Source organism: Thamnophis sirtalis, unplaced genomic scaffold (genome assembly GCF_051295495.1).
Source record: "Thamnophis sirtalis isolate CommonGarterSnake01/CBP01778 unplaced genomic scaffold, rThaSir2_p1.2 scaffold_2, whole genome shotgun sequence".
In the NCBI taxonomy this organism is placed as follows: Eukaryota; Metazoa; Chordata; class Lepidosauria; order Squamata; family Natricidae; genus Thamnophis; species Thamnophis sirtalis.
The window spans coordinates 2,902,157-2,926,712 of record NW_028261382.1 but is presented as its reverse complement, the minus strand read 5'-3'; the positions used below and the strand labels follow the sequence as shown (position 1 = coordinate 2,926,712).

The window sequence follows — 24,556 nt, the reverse complement described above, 5'->3', positions numbered from 1 at the left end:
CAGCTGGTCCTGTAATTGGAATTTAGGTGTTTAATCTCACGGTGACAATTCATAATAGAAGCAACTTCCTTAATGCTGAAAGATGAACGGCTGCCTATCTGCCTGGCTCTTCTCCCCCCCCCCCGCAAATGGAAAATGAAGAAACTCAGATAAATCGCAGGAGCGAGGGTCTCGCTCATGTTAAGGCATGAGAAAAAGAAGGGCATTGGGATGTGTGTTTGGGGGGGGGGAGCAGACGGTCGGCTACCTGATTTCCTCAGGGCAAGAGTCGCAGGTGGCATTCAGCCAGTTCTGGAGAACTGGTAGCGGAAATTTTGAGTAGTTCGGAGAACCGTCAAATACCACCTCTGGCTGGCCCCGCCCCCATCTATTCGCTGCCTCCTGAGTTCCAGCTGATTGGCTGGGTCTTCTTTTGTTGCCTTGCACAGGAGAACAGAGCTTGAAAGCAGGTTAGTGGAATGGGGAGGGAATGGGGATTTTGCAGTATCCTTCCCCTGGAGTGGGGAGAGAATGGGGATTTTGCAGTATCCTTCCCCTGGAGTGGGGAAGGAATGGGGATTTTGCAGTATCCTTCCCCTGGAGTGGGGAGGGAATGGGGATTTTGCAGTATCCTTCCCCTGGAGTGGGGAGGGAATGAGGATTTTGCAGTATTCTTCCCCTGGAATGGGGAGGGAATGGGGATTTTGCAGTATCCTTCCCCTGGAGTGGGGAGGGAATGGAGATTTTGCAGTATCCTTCCCCTGGAGTGGGGAGGGAATGAGGATTTTGCAGTATTCTTCCCCTGGAATGGGGAGGGAATGGGGATTTTGCAGTATCCTTTCCCTGGAGTGGGGAGGGAATGGGGATTTTGCAGTATCCTTCCCCTGGAGTGGGGAGGGAATGGAGATTTTGCAGTATCCTTCCCTTGGAATGGGGAGGGAAAGGGAAGTTTGCAATATCCTTCCCCTGGAGTGGGGAGGGAATGGAGATTTTGCAGTATCCTTCCCCTGGAGTGGGGAGGGAATGGGGATTTTGCAGTATCCTTCCCCTGGAGTGGGGAGGGAATGGGGATTTTGCAGTATCCTTCCCCTGGAGTGGGGAGGGAATGGGGATTTTACAGTATCCTTCCCCTGGAGTGGGGAGGGAATGGGGATATTGCAGTATCCTTCCCCTGGAGTGGGGAGGGAATGGGGATTTTGCAGTATCCTTCCCCTGGAGTGGGGAGGCAACTGGAATTTCTGGTTTTCCTCTGAAGACATTTCACTTCTCATCCAAGAAGCTTCTTTGAAGATAAACATCTTCAAATAAAAACCAGAAAGTCCCCAAAAAATCACTTTTGGTACAGGTAGGTAGGTTCCTTTCCTATTTACTGGGATCTAAGAAGGATTGAGATCATCCCTTTGGGCTGGTCCAGATCAGGAAGCAGGCCCTATAGGGAAAATTAGAACTATAGGCTATACTACAGGGACACCCTGACTTACAAGTTACAACTATTTGCTTTACAATTGTTCAGAGTTATGATGCTGCTGGAAAAAAAAAGTGACTTATGACCAGTCCTTGAACTTATGACCCTCACAGCATCCCTGTGGTCATATGATCGTTATTCAGCTGATGGACAACTGGGATGTATTGACAACTGTGGAAGCATCCTAGGATCACCTGGTCAGCATTTGCAACTTTCCTAGCAGGCCAGATTCGTTGAACGGCTGTGATGGTTTGCTTAACGATTGTGGCAAAAAAAAGGTTGTAAAGTGTGTGTGTGTGTGTGTGTGTGACTCACACAGTAGCTGCATTACTTAGTGAGAGAAATGCTGCTCCCAAGTGTGCTTGTAAATCAAGAATTACCTGTAACAGAATGTGACTGTGCTCTACCTGCCCTCCCCCTCTTATGTCTTAGCGAATATCCCAGCCCAGATCTTGCTACAGATCAGCAATTTCCTTTGTTTATGGTCAGCACTTCCCACTTCTGCTAATTATCCCCAGATATTATTCATTACGTGTGTCTCCTAAAAGCCAGCACTCAGCATCTAAGTCTCTTCATTTCTCTGCAATCCACCAACTCTGTGTGGCTTCTTCTTTTAAACTGTCCGGGGAGAACTAAACAAGTTCCACTCCCCCACCAACTCCCCACAATACCCCAAGAAGGTCCCCTGGAGAGCTCAGAGACAGTCGGCATCACGTAGCCGAATACCACAGGGACGTTACTTGGGAACAAGTCGAAAGAGGAGGAGGAGGAGGAGGAGGAGGAGGAGGAGGAGGAGGAGGAGGAGGAGGAGGAGGAGGAGGAGGAGGAGATGCTGTGGAACAGGCATGGCTAACCTTTTTTGTTGTTGGGTGCCAAAAATGTGAGGGTGCATGCGTGATAGGGTACGTGATGGGACCCATAATGCAAATGTGCCCCCACAAATGAACTTCCAGTTGGCCCTGTTTTTCACCCTCCCCAGGCGCTGGAGGCTTTTCCTGAAGCCTGGGAAGAGCAAATGTGGTATCCCCCGGAGGCTCTCCGGAAGTTGGAAATGGATCATTTCCAAACTTCCAGTTGGCCTCTTGGGCCTGTTTTTTGCCCTCCCCATGCCCCGGAGGCTTTCCTGAAGTCTGGGGAGGGCAAAAAAGGGCCTCTTCTGGAAGGGAAAATCAGCTGGCTGGCGCACACATGCGTGCTAGAGCTGATGGCTCACAGCTATAGAATGAGATGCTATAGGAGATGACCAGTCTGAGCCCAAGGGAGGGAGGGGCTAAACACGTCATCAGTCACGAGTCCCTTTGCACTCACAAGAAATCTAAGTCCATCCCATCTTGAATTCCTTACACTCTTATCTCCCGCTAATTTCCCTTGGCTGTTAGTAGTTCAGGTTCTTGTAGAGAACTCACAATAATTCTTTGCACCCATTTTGAGCTGCCTGGATCTCCTGATTTTCCTGGTGCTTGGCTGACGGCTGAAAGAAAGGTGGACAACAGATCTGATGAGTCAGCCAAGCCGGGTAGCTAAAGGCTATAGTAAAGTGAGTGGGACTGAATGAATGGAGCAACAGAAGAGCATTTACAAGGTCATCTCGGAATGAAAGGTTTGCTCTATAACTTGCTTGACCTAGGTGGAACTCAAGCTTTGTGATGCCCCAGGATGCTACGAGTCACTTAGACCTCCATCCCTGCCAGAAAGTCCTATAGCCAAATTCACCAAAGCCCAGGAGGCTGGAAGGGAAGACGGCCGCCACAAGGAGGAGGTCAACCAGCTCCTTCTTCCTTTGAGAGTTTGCCATCAACACGAAAGAAGATGGGGGCACTTAACAAGCCAATATCTCATCTGCTTCTAACAGGCTTTTGGCATAAGGCTCACTGACAGCTAAGCTCTGGGTCCACTTAAAAGATCAGATGGAGGCGAGACCAGAGCTGGAGAGAGAGGTGGACATGACGCTATCATTTCCATCTGGGCTTGGTGCCAACAGACAGCAGCAAAGAAGATCTTTGTTGCCAGCTGTGGCAGCCTTGTTACTCCTCCTCCACACTCCTTCCTGAGAACAGGATGGCAAACAACAAGGATTCCCATCTCCTGTTTATTTGCCCATCATGGGCCGTTGCATTTAGGTGGGCAGAGAGTTTAGTTGGTCTGTTAATCTGCTTTCCAAACAATTCCCAAGCTCCCTGCTAGGATTGAAGAGCACTTGTGGCCTTTCCAACCTGGTCAGCTCCAGGATTGTCTACCAGTTTCTTTCCCTGTTGATCCGCCACAGAAACTCCCCTCCAAACCCAACTACGAGATCTTCTATCTGATCCCATTCACTTCCCTCTGTTGTGTGTGTCAGGGTTCCAAATAGCATCCAAAATTAAATCAGAGTCCAAGGCAAAGTATTGCTCAAAGTTCCAATTTATGAAGAGAGCCATGTTGGCACGTCTGGGAAAACCCGAATATGAAAGCTTCCCGTTTTCCCCCTCCCAGTTGAAAGTTCAAGATCTTGCCCCCCACACCCACCGGTCCATCCCATGGTCAAATCTTCCCCTGCCATGCTGGCAGTTCCACCCATCCAGATCCGGTCAGGTGCAGAGATGCAAAGACAAAGGATGACCTTGGCTTTCTAGAAAGAATTTTGCTATGGCTACATTTCATCTAACTCCGTACCATCCTCCCTCCCATTTTCCCACAATAGAAAACGTATAGTCGAATAATAGAAAGTGTGGCAGGCCAAAGACCCAAAAGAAAAGATGGCTGCTGGCCTGACATGTACTAGGGAAAAATATGGAAGAGACAATGGCAAGCCATCAAAAGTGGTTAAAGAAGGAAGACTCTGTTCTTATTTTAGAGGGAGAAGCATGGTGGCATCTCATCAGAGGAAGGTTTAACTAAGAGAGAGGACATTCTACAATGAACCTTCTGTTCCAAAATGACTTAATGGTCATCTCAGATGGTGCAAGCGAATCTAGATTTTTGAGAGTCTAGATCTTACAGATATTTATTGAGAACTCCCCTCCCACCGCCGTTCAATAGTTGCGAAAAAGGTACACAGCATTCAAGAAGCTCCTACTAGCAGTCTTGAATTAATCCTCCTTTGAACTTGATGGGAATTGTTCTGACCCAGTTGTCCACCCCTGTCTCAAGCCCAACCGCAGCCAAGGACTGCTCTGTCTACCATGCAAAAATATCTACCAATCATTCAGCAAAATCTCTCAAGTTAACACAGTCAGACAATTGGGAATTCTTCTCCTATCCATGACCCTTCAGCACTGGACACTGAGCTGCACAGTTTGCTTAAAGAGGGGAAGTGGGATCCCATGTTGTCTAGAATGAGTCAACGTGTTTTGATTTCTAACTGTGACTGTGTGTTGCACAAACTTTGCTCACTTGGTAACTGTATGGTCCAACGTACTGTGTTGTGCAAAGCCAGGAAAAAATGGTTTCAAGGCAACAATCAGGTTCAGCATGCTGTCCGGACAAAACCAGTCCTCCCCAGTAATGTACCAGGGGTTTTATCCACCCTCTCTCTCCTTTCCCAGTTCCACCTAACTAATTCATTCATCACTGAAAGAATAGAGCATCGTCTTGGCATCTGGGATGGGCGAAGTTCATGTCAGAAGCGGATTCTTGAATGGCTCAGGTCATTCAAGAAGAGAGAATCTGAAATAACACCAAGGAGCATGAAAATGGGGGAAATATGTCCAAAATGAAAAGAAATACTGGCTGGTTTTCTTTTTGAAGGCCTTTGTATCACATTGCACATGTCCCCTAGGGCAGTGTCTCTGAACCTCAGCAAGTTTAAGCTTTCTGGCTGGAGAATTTTGTCAGTTGGAATCCACACCTGTTAAAGTTGCTGAAGTCGAGGAAACACTGCCCAAGGGCCCTTCTTCTAGGGCAAATGCCCAGCGTGACACACTCTTCTTGACCTCACCTGTGAAAGCCTTTTCAGCGAAAGCAATTGAGAAGGTTTGGACTTTTGTGGATGTCAACCACGGATGTGGCTTTGCGATAGCAAACCGGGAAAATAATTGAATTCATGTCATGCTCAAATGTCTTCTATAATACTGAATGTCCAGGAATGAGCAAAAGACCCCAGTGAAAATCATCTGTGCGAAACCCATGGCAGAATCAATTACAGGCAGAGGGGAGACATGAGTGGGCAAGTCACAACAAAGAGATTATTGGTGAGAAGGAAGGAAGGAAGGAAGGAAGGGAAGGAAGGAAGGGAAGGAGAAGGAAAGAATAAGGAAGGAATGTGAAGGAATGAAGGAGAAAGAAGAAAGAAAGAAAGAAAGAAAGAAAGGAGAAGGAAGGGAGGGAGGAAGAAGGAAGAAAGGAAGGAAGGAAGAGAAGGAGAAAGAAGGAAGGAAGGACTGAAGGGAAGGAGAAAGAAGGAAGGAAGGAATAAAGGAAGGAAGGAAAGAAGGAAAGAAGAAAGGAAGGAGAAGGAAGAAAGGAAGAAGAAGGAAGGAAGGAGAAGGAAGGAAGGAAGGAGAAAGGAAGGAGGAGGAAGGAAGGAAAGAAGGAAGCCATCTCCCGTTTTTGCTCTTTGGCAAAAGCAAATTACTTATGAGGATAGTAGGAAAATACTAAATGCCAACTCCTTGTCCTCCCTCCTACTATTGAACAAATCCCACTTATAGCAACATTTGCAATCCTATTGATTATTAACCTATTTCCTCTACGCCAGAAATGAAGGACTAAAGACACCTCCATGAAAATGATTGATGACTTCAGTGGAATGAAGAGACGGCTGTTTGATCATTCCTCTGCAGACAAGGGGAAACCTTGAGATCACCCACAAGTGCTCCGGACACTCTTTCAAGTCCATGGACCTTTAGTCATCATCTTCTCAGCCCAAGAGCCAGAAATTTTAATGAACTCTTTCTGTCGTCAAAATTTGGGAATCTATCATCAAATGCTGTTTATCTGTTTTAAACTGATTCTTTGTATTGATCCTTGAATTGATTAGACCGGTTTAAAATTTCCATCTCCTTTTTTTTTTTGCTTTCTCCTCCCAAACACACATGGATTTATAAAATCTTAAAAAAAACAATTAGCAATAGCAATAGCAGTTAGACTTATATACCGCTTTATAGGGCATTCAGCCCTCTCTAAGCGGTTTACAAAGTTAGCATATCGCCCCCACAGTCTGGGTCCTCATTTTACCCACCTCGAAAGGATGGAAGGCTGAGTCAACCTTGAGCCGATGAGATTTGAACCGCCGAACTGCAGATAGCAGTCAGTTGAAGTGGCCTGCAGTACTGCACTCTAACCACTGCGCCACCTCGGCTCTGTTGTTTTCTGGATGTCGCTGGACCAATCAGGACACCTCAGAAAATATTTTGCACAGACAGTAAGAATCTTCTCCTACTTCTGAATCAATGTGGTTTATTTTGTTATTTATTAGGGTTTGTTTTTTTAAAGAAAACAGAACAAGCCTTTAATTTGTAGGTTATCTGAGCCCTTTGGGGTGGAAGAGCTTGTATTCCAGGCCAAGAAATTAAAGGTTTGGGCAACCTCTGCTCCACCTCATCACACATCACTGATTTTTCTATTACACTGTTTTTCAGTGGTTTAGCATTTCTACCTTGCTGGAGGCATTAATTCTGAGAGAAGCAGGCCTAATGCATTGGGAGCATACATGCGGGAATGCTCTTTTTGCATCCACAATGTGCTCTGCTGTCAATAAAGCATCCTAGCCGACTTTCATGCTTCTTCCGAAGACTATGCTTCCCTTTTTGGTACATCCACAAACACCTCCTTGGCTTTCCACCATTCATCGTTCTTTTGTCAGAAAATATATATACATACAAGTGCAACGCAGAGTGGATTGATTCATCACTACCTTAAAATACGAATAACGCCCTTTTAAAAACAAGTACAAGGTCAGCCTTCGGGAATGATAGATGGGATGTTGACTTGAAAAGAAGGAAAGGGGGGGGAGCTTTTTCCTACTGCCTCCATTTACATGGAGGAGACGTCAGAGAAGACCACGGACTGGGGGACTCCTACATCGCTACATTCTGTCTTTCTAAGTCAGTTCTACGTTTCCACTTCAGCTACCAATCCTTATATCTGGAAGAGAATTGTTGAGTTTGAAGGAGCAGGTTGAAAATCCCCATACATTCCATCTGTGGGTGTGAAACTGACAACTGTGTTTGTCCTTAGTTCAGACAGGAAGTGGAAGCTATCACCAGGGGTCCCCAAATTTGGCAATGTTAAGACCTGTGGACTTCAACTCCCAGAATTCTCCAGCCAGCTATGCTTGTGGATTTCAACTCCCAGAATTCTCCAGTCAGCTATGCCTGTGGACTTCAACTCCCAGAATTCTCCAGCCAGCTATGCTTGTGGACTTCAACTCCCAGAATTCTCCAGCCAGCTATGCTTGTGGATTTCACTCCCAGAATTCTCCAGTCAGCTATGCCTGTGGACTTCAACTCCCAGAATTCTCCAGCCAGCTATGCTTGTGGATTTCAACTCCCAGAATTCTCCAGCCAGCTATGCTTGTGGATTTCAACTCCCAGAATTCTCCAGTCAGCTATGTCTGTGGACTTCAACTCCCAGAATTCTCCAGCCAGCTATGCCTGTGGACTTCAACTCCCAGAATTCTCCAGCCAGCTATGCCTGTGGACTTCAACTCCCAGAATTCTCCAGTCAGCTATGCCTGTGGACTTCAACTCCCAGAATTCTCCAGCCAGCTATGCTTGTGGATTTCAACTCCCAGAATTATCCAGTCAGCTATGCTTGTGGACTTCAATTCCCAGAATTCTCCAGCCATCTATGCCTGTGGACTTCAACTCCCAGAATTCTCCAGCCAGCTATGCTTGTGGATTTCAACTCCCAGAATTCTCCAGCCAGCTGGGAGTTGAAGTCCACAAGTCTTAAAGTTGCCAAGTTTGAAGACCTCTGTATCAAAGAGAGGAATGTCTTGAGTATGAGTAAGATGTAGATTGGACAATTGTGGAGCACTTCAGTACCACAGACAGCTCCTACTCAATTCTCCTGGCAATCCTAATACTCCATTCCATTCCACTCCATTCCACTTGTAATCATTCTAATTCTGATTCCGATTCTATTCTAATTTTATTGCAGAAGAAGCCTGAGGACACTTGAAGTGAGATAGATTTTTCCAGTTAGTCCTCTTCTACAAAACCAGTGTCCCGACTTTTTATAAGGCCTCCTGTGTCTTTTTCATGGCAACCCAACACAAACACATCCAGTACAAAATAGCCAATGGCTCAGGAATTATTTAGCCACTTTAAAATTGATTTTGGCAATGTTGAACTACCAGCAACCATTACTTTGTGTAATCAGTGTGGGATCCCCATATGCTGCGGTCATTCATAACAAGCCAGATTTGCTCTACTAGCATTGCCTGCATGAGAAAAATGCCTCCTTATTTTATTATCGTTTAGACAGTCCTGTTTTAGTTTAGTTCATTGCCTTTACTTAGTAATAGGAGATTTTTTTAAAGACCCTTGTGGAGCACCATATACAGTATATCTGATTAGCCACAGCTCAGAGCTGCCCAACCATGAAAAGTTTGTTTTAATCTACCTGCTGTTTTACTAAAATAAGCAATGGATCTCCATGGGGGTGCAACGTAAACACAACACTCTGTCTTATAAAATGGAGAGACCTCAAAGCACTTACCAGGAACAGCAGTCTGGCGGAGGGCTTCTGTGTCCACAAGATTCCTGGAAAAGAACAGAGAGAAGAGATAAATAAGTTTGCAGAAGAGCAAAACAATTCTGCTCAAACCAAACGTTTAGTATATCTTCATACATCTCAACAATTGCACCAAAGCTCTTCATTGGAGGCATTGGATTGGAATCGTTTATGGGGGAAGGACAGGCCTATCGATGCTTATCTGTCTTGATGGCTATATGAAAACACTAGGAAAAGACCCCGGGAGCAGGTTACCTAAGAGGAATTTCTGAGGAGTCACAATATGCCAGCCCTACAACCTCAAACTTCTGCTTGGAGATTTCCTTGTTCAATCACTGTAGTTGGTCAGTCAGTCCGTCCATCCATCCATCCCAAAGGTGATTTACCAAAAGGCAACTGGACTTTCTTTCTTTTTTTCCCCTTGAAAACATTAGTCTTCTCATCCAAGAAGCTTCTGAACTGAAGAATGAAGAGGTTTCTTGGATGAGAAGTGAAACATGTTCAAGGAAAACACAAGAAAAGCATACTTTTTGGGAAAGCACCATCTATGGATGACTAAGAGTCTCCATAGATCATTCATCTGTCCATCCATCCATCCATCCATCCATCCATCCATCCATCCATCCCAAAGGTGATTCACCAAAAGGCAACTGGACTTTCTTTCTTTTTTTCCCCTTGAAAACATTAGTCTTCTCATCCAAGAAGCTTCTGAACTGAATAATGAAGACGTTTTTGGATGAGAAGTGAAACATGTTCAAGGAAAACACAAGAAAAACATACTTTTTGGGAAAGCACCATCTATGGATGACTAAGAGTCTCCATAGATCATTCATCTGTCCATCCATCCATCCATCCATCCATCCATCCATCCATCCATCCCAAAGGTGATTTACCAAAAGGCAACTGGATTTTCTTGTTTTTTTCCCTTGAAAACATTAGTCTTCTCATCCAAGAAGCTTCTGAACTGAAGAATGAAGACGTTTCTTGGATAAGAAGTGAAACATGTTCAAGGAAAACACAAGAAAAACATACCTTTTGGGAAAGCACCATCTATGGCTGACTAAGAGTCTCCATAGATCATTCATCTATCTATCTATCTATCTATCCATCCATCCATCCATCCATCCATCCATCCATCCATCCATCCCAACTAGGTTCCACCATCACATACATCGTTCCATAGGGCCGGGGCAGCTACAGAGAAGGTCCTCCCCCGAGGAGCCGCCAGACAACATTGTCTAGTCGACGGCACCTGGAGAAGGCCCATCCTGTGTGATCTTATCGGCCATTGGGAGGTATGTGGCAGAAGACGGTCTCGTAGATATGCGGGTCCTAAGCCATGTAGGGCTTTAAAGGTGATAACCAGCACCTTGAAGCACGTTCGGAGACCGATAGGGAGCCAGTGCAGCTCGTGGAGGTGTAACATGGGTGTATCTCGGTACACCCAGTATCGCTCGCGCGGCTGCATTCTGGACCAGTTGTAGTCTCCAAACACTTTTCAGGGGCAGCCCCATGTAGAGCGCATTACAGTAGTCAAGTCTTGAGGTGACGAGGGCGTGAGTGATCATTTGAAGTGCCTCCTGATTCTCTAGATGTTTGGAAAGTTTGCTTGGTTCTTACCAACCCAATTCTCACCGTCCCTAGAAGGGCTATCAATCTGCTCTACCAGCAGTTTTCTACAACTTCTCCCACATCTTTGACTCCTCTTATCTCTTCCCGACAGGGAATCCAAGAGGAAAACAAGACCGCACCAAGCCAAGAGTGCCACGGGAAGGTGTGGTAATCATCTAAGCACTAGAAAATCAACTGTGTTGTGTTTTGTTCTCGTTCTCCCTACCCAAATGGCTTGCTCCTTCCCTTCCCTCTAAGACTGGGAGCTATACAATTTTGTTAAGATTGATCGCCCACCAAAACAGAAGAAATAAACTCAATATAATTAACTCAGCCTTTCCTCCTGCTGGGAGGGGAGATTTTGTTTTTTCTTTTAAAGAAAGAATGCCAAAGAGGCAAAACAAAGCTATTTGGAGCCTTGGACCCACGTTTCTCTTTCCTGTGAAATAAGAACCCCTTTTGCATCACCGGGTGGTGAGAGATTCCCATATGGAGATAGAGCCCTTGTGGGTCTTTCTCCCACCCACCCCTCCATCTACCTGCTGCTTTGATTTCGGATACTGTAGTGGCCCACCAGCAGCCAGAAGAGCTGGTAGCAGATTCGGACAGTGAGGAGGTTGGGGAGGAACATGGGCCAGTCTCTTACTGGGGAGAGGAAATGATAGCATCTTGACACCCTACTGTGACTTTTTGGGGATACCTAGCCAGGAGATTCAGGCAGTTCAAGCGAAGAGAAAGATTCATTGCAAACTTAAGCTCTCTACAAGAATCTGAACTACTAGCGGTCAAGGGAAATTAGCGGGAGTTAAGAATAGAAAGGAATTCAGGGAGGGCTGGACTTAAGATATCTTCTGGGTGCACAGGTGATTGGTTTGAGGGGCCCTTGGGCTCAGCCTGGTCCTTTCCTACCAGCTGTTATGTGTTGTGGCTCACCAGCAGCCAGCGGAGCTGACAGCAGATTCGGAGAGTGAGGATGTTGGGGAGGAAGATGGGCCAGTCCTGGAGTCTGGGGAAGGCTCTGATGAGGGCTCTGTGTCAGAGGCAGAGAGGGGGCCAGAGCCGTATGACAGTTATCAGCTGCCTTCGGAGTCAGACATCAGTGAGGCAGATGAACAGCTGGAGCCTGTTCCCATTATGCGCATGGACAGAGTTGCCAGACGAAGGGAAGAGCTAAAGAACAGGGGTCGACTTGGGAGTAAGGCCACAGGTGGATGATGAATGGCCCCTCCCAGAGGGAATAAAAGAGGAGCGAAAGGGGAGTGGAGTTTGCAGGAGACAAATAGTTCGCTTAATTGGTTCGTGACTCTCTGAGACTCCTTGCCAAGTTCTGCAGATCTCGGCCAGGCAGCTCTCCAAGCCAGATAAGGTCTGTGACTGTATATCCTCCCTTGAAAGACTTTGCTGGATTTGAATGAGTAGAATTCACTGTAAATTAATAAAAGGGTTTTTTGTTGGGACCAGGAGTTTGCTTCATGCTCTCGGGAAGCCTCGGTCTTCTGTGCTTTCTGGATTTCATTTTTGCAACAAACTATGACAGATGCACCATGTTCCAACTGGCATGAAGCATGCTTAGCAAACAGCTATTTAAAAAATAAAATAAAAATAACAATGACTACACTAGAAGACAAAATAACACACCATTCTCACCTTGCTCCCCTCCCAAGGCACCAACTTACATAAGTCGATTTTGCTAATGTATGCAAAAGAACAACGCAGCATCTGGAGAATTATAAATATCAGTGTAGCCTCTTCCTCCTCCTCCTCCTCCTCCTCCTCCTCCTCTTTCTCTGCCATGTATGTAACACCACGTGAAATTTATAGGGCTTCTGTGGAGGTTCTTGCAGGTGCCTCCTCTGAAGCTGTGAGGCTCATTTGTGTCAGAATACAAAGCAGTCTGCACCATCGCAATGTTGGCACACAACGTGTCCACACACACAAAGCAGAATGCACAAAGATGCATTCAGACAACCGGGTGCCCAAAGAATCAATTCAAAATATCTTTTTGTGTGCTTCTTGGTGCTTTTAGCAGCAACGATGTCGAGTGTGGATTGTTAAACAGTTCTTTTATTATTATTAAAAGGTAAATGTTCCCCTCGCATGTATGTGCTAGTCGTTCCCGACTCTAGGGGGCGGTGCTCATCTCCGTTTTAAAGCCGAAGAGCCAGTGTTGTCCGAAGACGTCTCCGTGGTCATGTGACAGGCATGACTCAATGCTGAAAGAGCATGGAATGCTGTTCCCTTCCCACCAAAGGTGGTTCCTATTTTTCTACTTGCATTTTTTTACGTGCTTTCAAACTGCTAGGTTGGCAGAAGCTGGGACAAGTAACAGGAGCTCACCCCGTTACATGGTGCTGGGGATTCGAACTCACAGAGGAACTCCTAGAAACTGGACTAAAACTATTACAAGACATAAACCAATTCGGTAAAGTGGCAGGGCTTAAAATAAATAAAGAGAAAACTAAAATATTAACTAAGAATTTAACCGAGTCATGGGAGCTCACTCCGTTACGCGGCACTAGGGATTCGAACTGCTGAACTGCTGAGCTTTCTGATTGACAAGCTCAGCATCTTAGCCACTCAGCCACTCAACTGGTCGGGGAAAATTTATGGTACTATTTCAGATCCCCAGAAAGTTAGGTGGTCTTTGGAGAACCACTCTGTTTAAACGTAGTTTTCACCCACGGAGTGGCCTTTTTTATCCCCTCCCCGAAAGGCAACTAAATTCCAACAAATGTGAATCATACACCAGCCACCTTTAGCCTGCTGTAGAAATGCACCTGTGAGATCTCAACCTCTTCCCGTGAAACAGGCTACATCGACATGAAAGTATCTGGGGAAATTTGTTCACTTCTGGCCTTTATTGCCCCAAATGGACAACCTGATCCTAGAATCATAATCATCCCACTCTCATCCTGTAAAGTCAACTTTCCAGGTGCAAATGGAAAACATGGGTTGCAGGAAGCCATTAATTTAACATCGAAGGAGTAAGACGGCTTGTCAAAGAACAAAACCTTTCAGGTGGATCTAAGATTAGCTTCTTCGGCATCCTCCAGGAAATGGTTGGTTGCTGGCACTTAGGCAGCTACGAAGCTGCTGTTTATATTTTTAGTACTTGAAGGGCAGGAGTTTGCCTCCTAAGCTGCCCTTATGTCTGTTAGATGCCACCTAATGGCTGCGAGAACGTGAATCCTGAGAATTTTTTAAAAGAAAGAAAGAAATGCTTGGAAAGCCATTTAAAAAAAAATTAACCCATGTCCTTCTGGGCTGCTGATGTTTTTTGTCATTGGGGGGGGGGGGATGGCACAAAATTGGCAAACCCCCAATTTTATCCTGCCCTTCTACTTTACCTGGCAAGAGTACAATTAGTGGGCTATTTAACGAGCAAAAGGTTAAACTAATAGAGAGAAAATGAGTATTATTTGTTCAGGTTAAACTTATCGCAATCTTCCCCAAACAGATGTCCTTCCCATCTGTTGCGTTTCAATCGTCGTGATTCCCAATCCTCCGTTTTCTCCGACTTGGCATTCGGTGAGTAGTATTAAAACCACGGCTCCCATGATCCCCAGCTATGCTGGCTGGGGATTATGGTGGGCGGAGGTCAACGCCTAGGAAGATGGGCTGCGTTTTGGATAAGCTGTAAATAGGCTATGCTTTCGTTGTTTAATGTCACAACTGGCACCCATGTTGACCGATACCTGAAGGAAGAACAGGTGGTGAGCGGGAAGATCAGAAACCAGAAAATTGAGAAAGAGTGGGACAAGATAAGCATTATAGAAGATGTTCTCCTAGGCTGAAGGACATAAAGCAATTTGGAAAGGGGGAAGGGACAGAGGGAAATGTGGATGTGAGTTCTTCATAGCAATGCAAGGATGCCATGGTCCTCCAAGAATTTCATTGCTTCTTTGTTTGAAGCAGGGGTGAAATCCTCCCTGTCCAGCACAGTTTGGCGTCCCTATAACTCTTGAGTGTAGAATCGATTTAAATCGGATTCTAAAACAGACCCGGTCACGATTCTGCTTCGCCCATCAGCTTTCATTCATGCTATTTTGCTCAGCAATTAATTCACCTTACCACATGGAGAAAAAAAGAAACAGCATTCTTTTTTTTTAAGAGCCCAGAGAGGGACATTATTTATGCTTATTTTTAAAAGGTGGGAACTGCATTCTCACCGGGACAAATATATATAAAAAAACCTGGAACATGGGTGTTAGCTGAACATGTGCAAAATATAAGAACGGTAGCCCTCCTTGAGCCAGGCCTTGGTAAATTGGAAGATTGCAGGAACGTTGAAATTCTGAAATGACATTTGCATTGCTTACACTAAGGCGGCACTTCATTCGCTGTCGGGATAAAACTGATTTTGCAGACCACGATCCTTTAATCTCAGGCATACTTAAACTGTATTAGCCAGATTGTAGGAGTTACATACAACAGCACTGCACTTTTTTCTGCAACTTTTTTTTCATTTATCATAGTCATTCCAGCGCATAAAACAGAGAGAGCCGAGGTGGCGCAGTGGTTAGGGTGCAGTACTACAGGCCACTTCAGCTGACTGCTATCTGCAGTTCAGCGGTTCTAATCTCACCGGCTCAGGGTCGACTCAGCCTTCCATCCCTCCGAGGTGGGTGAAATGAGGACCCAGACTGTGGGGGCGATATGCTGACTCTGTAAACCGCTTAGAGGGGGCTGAAAGCCCTATGAAGCGGTATATAAGTCTAACTGCTATTGCTATTGCTAGATGGCAAATGGTACATCTCTTCCATGGGATGGGTAGTCCTGACTTACAACAGTAGTTGAATGTAACATTTCCACTGCTCAGTAGGACAGTTGTTAAATGAGGGTTCTCCCCCTATTTTACGACTGTTGTTGCCACAGTTGTTAGGTGAATCACTGCCATAACTTGGTTGTTAAATGGATCTGGCTTCCCCATTGACTTTTCCCATTGGCAGGTAGCAACAGGGGACTGCATGACCTTGAGAAATACCTTGCAAAGGTTGACAGACTTCTCTGAAGGTTTTATAGATGGTAGCCCCCCCTACCCTGCCAGCAAAAGTGTGTCTAGTCAAGGCGATGGTTTCCCCAGTTGCAATTGATGGCTGTGAAAGTTGGACTATAAGGAAGGCTGAGCACCAAAGAATGGAGGCCTTTGAACTCTGGTACTGGAGAAGACTCCCGCGAGTCCCTTGGACTGCAAGGCCATCCAACCAGTCAGTCCTAGAGGAGATCAACCCTGCTGCCAATTACCTCCACTAGACCGATTAGATCCCACAGATTAGGCCTCCTCCGAATTCCATCCGCCGGCCAGTGTCGACTGGCGACTACCCGGAGGAGAGCCTTCTCTGTGGCTGCTCCGACCCTCTGGAACGAACTCCCCGTGGAGTTTCGAACCCTCACCACCCCCCAGGCCTTCTGCAAAGCCCTTAAAACCTGGCTGTTCCAACAGGCCTGGGGCTAAAGAGCTGTTGCCCCCGTCTCGAATGGTATGACTGTTATATGTTTTAAATTATGCATTGTTATGTTTTGTTTTTAATTTTTTGTCTGTATCCCCCTTCCCTGGTTTGAGTTGTGAGCCGCCCTGAGTCCCCTTCGGGGGAAAAGGGCAGCATATAAATATAATAAACAAACAAACAAACAAACAAACAGACTGCTCTTTAGAAGGCCAGATCATGAAGAGGAAACTCAAAGACTTTGGACACCTAAGGAGAAGGAAGGACTCCCTGGAGAAGAGCCTCGTGCTGGGAACGATGGAGGGCAAAAGAAGAAAGGGACAACAGAGAAGGACGTGGCTGGATGGAGTCACCGAAGCAGTCGGCCTGAGCTTCAATGGACTCCAGAGGATGGTAGAGGACAGGAAGGCCTGGAGGAACGTTGTCCATGGGGTTGCGATGGGTCGGACATGAGTTTGCAACTAACAACAACAACAAGCTCCCGTAATGTATGGTAAGTTCTGACATCTGGACAGCAGGAACACTCAGAATGTAACCTCATTCAGTGTTGAACTCAACAGCTGGCAGATAGGAAGCAGCGACAAGCAATATTGGACGATATTTGAAAGCCAATGTTTATGGGTTCATGAGATTCCTTTCAGGCAGCTCAAACATTCCTAGAAACTTCCCATCGCTGGGAATTTTCACGGTGTCCTACTTATTCATTGCAATTGCATCAGATTACACTACACTCTATTATCCTTCTGACACAAAGAGCATTTTGGAGTGCCTGTGAGAGGGATGAAGCTTGCAAGCCAGGAAAACATTGCTCCGAGTCAGCAGTTTCTGAAATTAGACCGAAAAACCTAGAAGCAATATTGGAATCTAGGCCACGAACCGACGCAGAGGTTTTCTCGGAGAAGAAATGCAGTATGGGTCCCATCTTAAGGCACGGATGATGGTCTGTGAGAGAGGATTGGCTCACTTTTTTCCCCAATGCATGTTTTGATGGACTTGTAGGCTCTCTACAAGTCCTCCCCCATCATCAGAGACCCCAAGGTTTGGAGAATGATGAGGATCTTTGTCTTCTGTAGATCCTGCTCTGAGTAGCACTAGGAGGCATCACTCTTCAGCAGACTGACAAGACAAAAACATTCAGGATATATAGAATAGAATAAGAGAGTTGGAAGGGACTTTGGAGGTCTTCTAGTCCAACCCCCTGCTCAGGCAGGAAACTCTACACCACTTCAGACAAATGGCTCTCCAACATCTTCTTAAAGATTTCCAGTGTTGGAGCAGTGTTGGAGCAATCACTTCAGGTGATTGGTGAGGTGGCACAGTGGTTAGGGTGCAGTACTGCAGGCCACTTCAGCTGACTGTTATCTGCAGTTCAGCGGTTCTAATCTCACCGGCTCAAAGTTGACTCAGCCTTCCATCCTTCCGAGGTGGGTGAAATGAGGACCCGGATTGTTGGGGGTGATATGCTGACTCTGTAAACCGCTTAGAGAGGGCTGAAAGCCCCATGAAGCGGTATATAAATCTAACTGCTATTGCTATTGCTATTCTGGAGGCAACTTCCGTTCCACTGATTAATTGTTCTAACTGTCAGGAAACGTCTCCTCAGTTCTAAGTTGCTTCTCTCCTTGATTAGTTTCCACCCATTGCTTCTTGTCCTGCCCTCAGGTGCTTTGGAGAATAGCTTGACTCCCTCTTCTTTGGGGCAACCCCTGAGATATTGGAAGACTGCTATCATGTCACCCTTAGTCTTTCTTTTCATCAGACTAGACATACCCAATTCCAGCAACCGTTCTGGTTAACGGTGAACCCAAGACACATTAGGACGCATCCTGCCCAATTTCTCTGCTTTGAATGTGGTGGATAATTATGAGTGATGATGTGATTGCATCTATAGAAGCTCCCTCTCTCTGTCTCTGTCTCTCTCTCTCTCTCTCTCTGTCTCTGTCTCTCTCTCTCTCTCTCTCTCTCTCTGTCTCTGTCTCTCTCTCTCTCTCTCTCTGTCTCTCTCTCTTTTTCTCTCTCTGTCTGTGTCTCTCTGTATCTCTTCCCCTGACTCTCTCTGTGTCTTTCTCTCTGTCTCCCCCTCTTCTCTCCCTGACTTTCTCTTTCTCTGTGTCTTTCTCTCTGTCTCTGTGTCTCTTGTGTCTTTCTCTGTCTCTCTCTGTTTCTCTGACTCTCTCTGTGTGTCTCTGTCTTTTCCTTTCTCTCTCTCTCTCTCTGTCTTACTCTTTCTCTCTCCCTCTCTCTCTTCTTCTCTCTCTCTCTCTTTCTGTCTGTCTCTCTTTTTCTCTGTCTGTCTGTCTGTGTCTCTCTGCATCTCTCTCCCCCTCTGTCTCTCTCTCTCCGACTCTCCATCTGTCTGTCTGTCTCTCCCCCTTCTCTCTGACTTTCTCTTTCTGTCTTTCTCTCTGTCTTTCTCTCTCTGTCTCTGTCTCTCTGTGTGTCTCTGTCTTTTCCTTTCTCTCTCTCTGTCTTTCTCTTTCTTTCTCTCTCCCTCTCTCTGTTCCTCTCTCTCTCTCTCTCTCTCTTTCTCTGTCTGTCTGTGTCTCTCTTTATCTCTCCCCGATTCTCTCTGTGTCTTTCTCTCTGTCTGTCTCTCCCCCTTCTCTCTCTGACTTTCTCTTTCTCTGTGTGTCTCTGTATGTTTCTGTGTCTCTTGTGTCTTTCTCTGTCTCTCTGTCTCTCCGTGTGTGTCTCTGTCTTTCCCTTTCTCTCTCTCTCTGTCTGTCTTACTCTTTCTCTCTCCCTCTCTCTGTTCCTCTCTCTCTGTCTTTCTGTCTGTCTCTCTTTTTCTCTGTCTGTCTGCCTGTGTCACTCTGCATCTCTCTCCCCCTCTGTCTCTCTCTCTCCGACTCTCCATCTGTCTGTCTGTCTGTCTCTCCCCCTTCTCTCTCTGACTTTCTCTTTCTGTCTTTCTCTCTGTCTTTCTCTCTCTGTCTCTCTGTCTCTCTGTGTGTCTCTGTCTTTCCCTTTCTCTCTCTCTCTGTCTTTCTCTTTCTTTCTCTCTCCCTCTCTCTGTTCCTCTCTCTCTCTCTCTCTCTCTCTTTTTCTCTGTCTGTCTGTGTCTCTCTGCATCTCTCTCCCCCTCTGTCTCTCTCTCTCCGACTCTCCAACTGTCTGTCTGTCTCTCCCCCTTCTCTCTCTGACTTTCTCTTTCTGTCTTTCTCTCTGTCTTTCTCTCTCTGTCTCTCTGTGTGTCTCTGTCTTTCCCTTTCTCTCTCTCTCTGTCTTTCTCTTTCTTTCTCTCTCTCTCTCTCTGTTCCTCTCTCTCTCTCTCTGTCTCTCTCTTTTTCTCTGTCTGTCTGTGTCTCTCTGCATCTCTCTCCCCCCTGTCTCTCTCCCTCTGACTCTCCATCTGTCTGTCTGTCTGTCTCTCTCTCTCTCCCCCTTCTCTCTCTGACTTTCTCTTTCTGTCTCTCTGTCTCTCTGTGTGTCTCTCTTTGTCTTTCCCTTTCTCTCTGTGTGTCTTTCTCTCTCTCTCTCTCTTTTCAGTGGAATTCTACACCTCAGGCTTTTCACCATTTAACCAAAAATAGTATTACAGTGTTCATTCTTCCCTTCCCTTACTTGCATCACTGGAAGATCTCAAGATCATCACAATTATACCAAGACGCAACAAAGGAAGCAGAAAATAAAGCATTTACTAAAAAGGTTAGAGAAGTTATTTCCCCCTTCAAGTTGCCTAAGAGTTGACAAGTCTTTATTCTGCCTCTTAACGGGATAATCAGTGGGCGGATCAGCTGATCCAGAAGGGAAGGGAAGCAAGGGAGGGGGGGAAAAAACCCAGAAAGGAAACATAAGCTGAATCAGAGACTGCCTCACCGGGAAACACACACAAGGCGATGAAGGAATTAATTATATTACGGTTCGGCAGGAGAAAAGCAGCTGAATAGTGAATGAGAGTCAATAGCATGCTGATGCAGTATGCTTAGTGACAGGCTGTCTCAAGCACACACTGATTCAGAAAATATATTCCCTCGCTGGTATTGCCGCACCCAAGATCAGGAGAGGAACAGCAACAGATGCCAAGAAAACTAAGCATCCACAACACCAGTGGTGGGTTCCTACCAGTTTGGACCCGTGCGGGTGAACTGGTAGTGGTATGGTGGCCTGGGTCGCTGGAACTGGCAGTGACCAGGCCTGCCATGCCCCCAAACTGGTTCCCCATCTCTTCTGCCACCACAGGAATGTTTCTGGAGACACACAAAACAGAGGTTACTGGGGCAAACATGGAATGGAGACCCGAGAACCTTCTACTAAGCATTAAACCAGAAAACATAAGCAGTTCAATATGGCATTTGAGCCTACATATAATTGTGGCCGCAAGAATAACTGATGCACAATTTTGGAAATCCACTACCATACCGTCGGAAGAGGCTATAATTAAAAAGATCTATGAATGTGCAGAAATGGACAGAATGACGGGTTGGCTGAGGGACAAAGGAGAAACGGAGCATTATCTTAGCTGGAACCTATGGTATATGTGGGCGACAAGGAGAACAGCAGGGACTTAAAACGGGGAAAGTTAACATGGGTATTGTAATAGATCCCTGAACTTTGCAATGAGAAGATGTGGCTTAGAGACCTAACAATGAGGAAGGAAAGAAAAAAGTTGGGCTGTGAATGACTGTCACCGCGGGGGGGGGAGGGGAGGGGGGGGTTGTATGTTTAAAACGGTATTTGTATCTGTATGTTTTACGCTTAAAAAAAAAGAAGTATAACTAATGAATGCCGATACAAAAGGCTGTATATTTACTTTATATTGTTATGTATGATTTGTCTTTCTTATGATGTTGTATTTTTCTTTCTGTTTTTTAAAGATAATAAGGTTTAATAAAAATTATTTTTTAAAAAAAAACAGTTTTCAGTCAACTGTGCATGCACAGCAATGTGTGATGGGCGCACAGGCGAGCAAAGCCAGCAGTGCACGCGCAAAACGCCCTCTCAGCAAACCGGTAGTAAACCGGTCAGGAACACCCACCACTGCACTGAATGGGAAGGTGCCCCAAGCCCACCGACTCGGATCTCGGAGCCACTTTATGGCAAGGAGAAAGATTCCTCGGGGTCCACAGGAACAAAATCGAATTGAAAGGTGGAGGAAGGAAACCCTCGAGCAAGGAGTAATCTTAAAAGAGGGTCGGACTGAAGGATCGGACCTCTCTTCTACTACTTGGAGGACCCCGAGTAGGTTGAAGGTTGGAGTGTCTAAGTGTAAAACCATTGCGCTCAAGTGGAGGCTTTTAGCGGATAACAGCACACAGAGTGAATGTGGAGACACACAGAGCCCAGTCCATATAAATTGGCATATAAGAGGCATATAAATCCAATAAACAAACAAACAAACATCTGCTGGAATGTCAGCTTACTACCAGAAACGTGTACCAATAATGACTTATTTTTTTTGGCTTAACAACAAAGCCAAGAAGGTAGATTCATCTGGGTAGTTTAAAGTTTGGTGTACACGAGGAGGAGGAGGAGGAGGAGGAGGAGGAGGAGGAGGAGGAGGAGGAGAAAGAGAAGAGAAGGAGGAGGAGAAGGTGAAGGAGGAAGAGGAGGAGAAGGTGAAGGAAAAGGAGGAAGAGGAGGAAGAGAAGGTGAAGGAAAAGGAGGAAGAGGAGGAAGAGAAGGTGAAGGAGAAGGAGGAAGAGAAGGAGGAGAAGAAGAGGAGGAGGAAGAGAGAAGGAGGAGGAGGAGGTGAAGGAGGAAGAGGAAGAGAAGGTGAAGGAGAAGGAGGAAGAGAAGGAGGAGGAGAAGAAGAGGAGGAGGAAGAGAGAAGGAGGATGAGGAGGAGGTGAAGGAGAAGGAGGAAGAGGAGGAAGAGAAGGTGAAGGAGAAGGAGGAAGAGAAGGAGGAGGAGAAGAAGAGGAGGAGGAGGAGGAGGAAGAGAGAAGGAGGATGAGGAGGAGAAGGAGAAGAAGGAGAAGAGAAGGAGGAGGAGAATGTGAAGGAGGAGGAGGAAGAGGAGGAAGAGAAGGTGAAGGAGAAGGAGGAAGAGAAGGAGGAGGAGAAGAAGAAGAGGAGGAGGAAGAGAGAAGGATGATGAGGAGGAGAAGGAGAAGGAGAAGAAGGAGAAGAGAAGGAGGAGGAGAAGGAGAAGGAGAAGGAGGAAGAGGAGGAGAGGGTGAAGGAGAAGGAGAAGGAGGAAGAGGAGGAGAAGGTGGAGAAGGAGGAAGAGGAGGAGAAGGTGAAGGAGAAGGAGGAAGAGGAGGAAGAGAAGGTGAAGGAGAAGGAGGAGGAGAAGGAGGAGAAGAGAAGGAGGGGAAGGAGAAGGAGGGGAAGGAGAAGAAGGAGAAGAGAAGGAGCGGGAAGAGAAGAAGAGGAGGAGGAGGTGAAGGGAAGGGAAGGAGGAAGGGAAGGAGGGAGAGGGGAGGAGGAGGAGGAGGAAGAGTCTGAAAAGGTGCCTTGTCTGCCAATCCTTGGACAGGAATCCCGCTGTGTTCTCTCTTCTTTCTTTCTCTGAGCTTCTTACTTAACATGTCGGACCTTGGAGGATTCCTGCCCAGTGAGCTTCATGGCGGTGGGATTGATTAACATTACATCAGAGGCAAACTGGATTACTCTTGTAAGACAGATATTCATTCGCTTTGACCCTGAAACACCAAAGGATACTGCCAAACATAAACAATGGCTCCAAGCTAGCCACTGGGCTCTGGGCTAGATCGATACCCACAACACTTGAGATACAAAATCCTGACACGCGTCTGGGGAGAACACAGAGATAAGGATGCCCATTGCTCCTTCTGTTTCAAAAATTGATCCAGAATCAATTTGGAGCGTAAGTTCAGCCTTCCCTAAGTATTTCTCTGCGCTGGATTGTCCTTGGAACTGGGGGGAAAAACCCCAATCATCTCCTTGGCTGATCTAATACAATTTAGGGCTGGATCTACAGGTCCAAAGTATCTCATCCCATCCTAGGATGGTTGGCGTGGAAGAGGAATTAGAAGCTCTTCCATGTAGGCTGTTGGAGGGCTCGGAGAAAAGCAGAAGGTAAAGAAGGAGGAGAAACAAAGGAGAAGGAATTTATGGACCATCCTTTGGAAGGGTGGAAGACGTCCAACTGAAGGCCAGAGGTAATGAGATGAAGGCTCAGTTGGCTTGCTACCCAAAACCCCTGCTCCCTCCCATCCTTCCTTGACATTACTGTAATGCTGAGTGTTTTGGCCCGGCCTGGCCTTTTCTTAACTAAAGAACTTTTCTCTAGCTGAACCAAAGTTTTTTTTTCCTGCCAGCTCAGCAAGCATTTCTGGTGTGCATTTTATTCACCTCTGTGCTCCACAGAGCTACAGCATCTTTTAAAAGTCCCATTTCACTGTACATTTACACACAGTATGTAAGGTAAAAGTAAAGGTTCCCTTTGCACATATGTGCTAGTCCTCCCCGACTCTAGGAGGCACTGCTCATCTCCGTTTCAAAGCCGAAGAGCCAGCGCTGTCCGAAGACGTCTCTGTGGTCATGTGGCCGGCATGACTCAATGGCGAAGGCACACAGAACGCTGTTCCCTTCCCAGTAAAGGTAGTTCCTCTTTTTCTACTTGCATTTTTTACATGCTTTCAAACTGCTAGGTTGGCAGAAGCTGGGACAAGTCACGGGAGCTCACTCCGTTACGCGGCGCTAGGGATTCAAACCGCCAAACTGCCAACCTTTCTGATTGACGAGCTCGGCATCTTAGCCACTGAGCCACCACGTACCATATACACTATGTAACATAGTGAAAAAGAAATTGATTCAATTCTTGAGCACAGCTAATTTTTATATATTAAATTTACTGGCCACCCGTCTTCCCACAAGGCAATTCTGGGCACCCAAGGTCTTGTGATCACCAAGATCTGAGCTGACACTCAAACAATGGAAAAATATTCCATGGAATTGCTCCCAATAATCCAAGTGGCTTAAGACAGGAGCTTGTCTATATCAATAGACAAGATTCTTCTTTCGACCAAGGCGAAATCAATGCTCCCACCAATGCTGGCAGGACAAACCACTGTATATAAACCGAGAGCAATGTCCACATTCCCTTCTAGCACTGATGACGTTATCTAGTTGGGTCATGTAATGTCTGCGAGAAAACCACCAAGCTCAGAGAGCATCCAGGGCTCCCTAGAAGAAGAAACCCTGATAAGCAGGGATTAATACCGGACAAACAATCGAGCAGAAAAATACTATCCCACTCAAGGAACTACCAACTCAGGCAAACCACAATATATTGTTTAAGTTGTTGTATTCTGAGAAATTCATGTCTACAGCCAGACTGATTCTTCCATTAAAGATGCTCCTTTTAACCAATTGCTTAGCCAGAAGAATTGACTTCCAGTTTGATTAATTTCTTTTTTCAAAGAAAAAAGAAGATGGAGTTTAACAAGGGAGAACCATTAGAGAAATATTTTCCTGAGATTGATTCTGT

The 24,556-nt window shown here is 46.0% G+C and overlaps 1 protein-coding gene across 2 annotated transcripts in view; it reads right to left on the bottom strand.

Annotated features, from left to right (window-relative positions):
- LINGO1 (leucine rich repeat and Ig domain containing 1) overlaps nucleotides 1-24,556 on the bottom strand; it is a 386,153-nt gene that overhangs the window by 270,349 nt on the left and 91,248 nt on the right. For both annotated transcript variants that reach the window (XR_015695411.1, XM_087704005.1), the window contains exon 3: nucleotides 9,086-9,129. The gene's annotated coding sequence lies outside the window, so the exon portion shown is untranslated. The remainder of the gene's footprint in view (nucleotides 1-9,085; nucleotides 9,130-24,556) is intronic.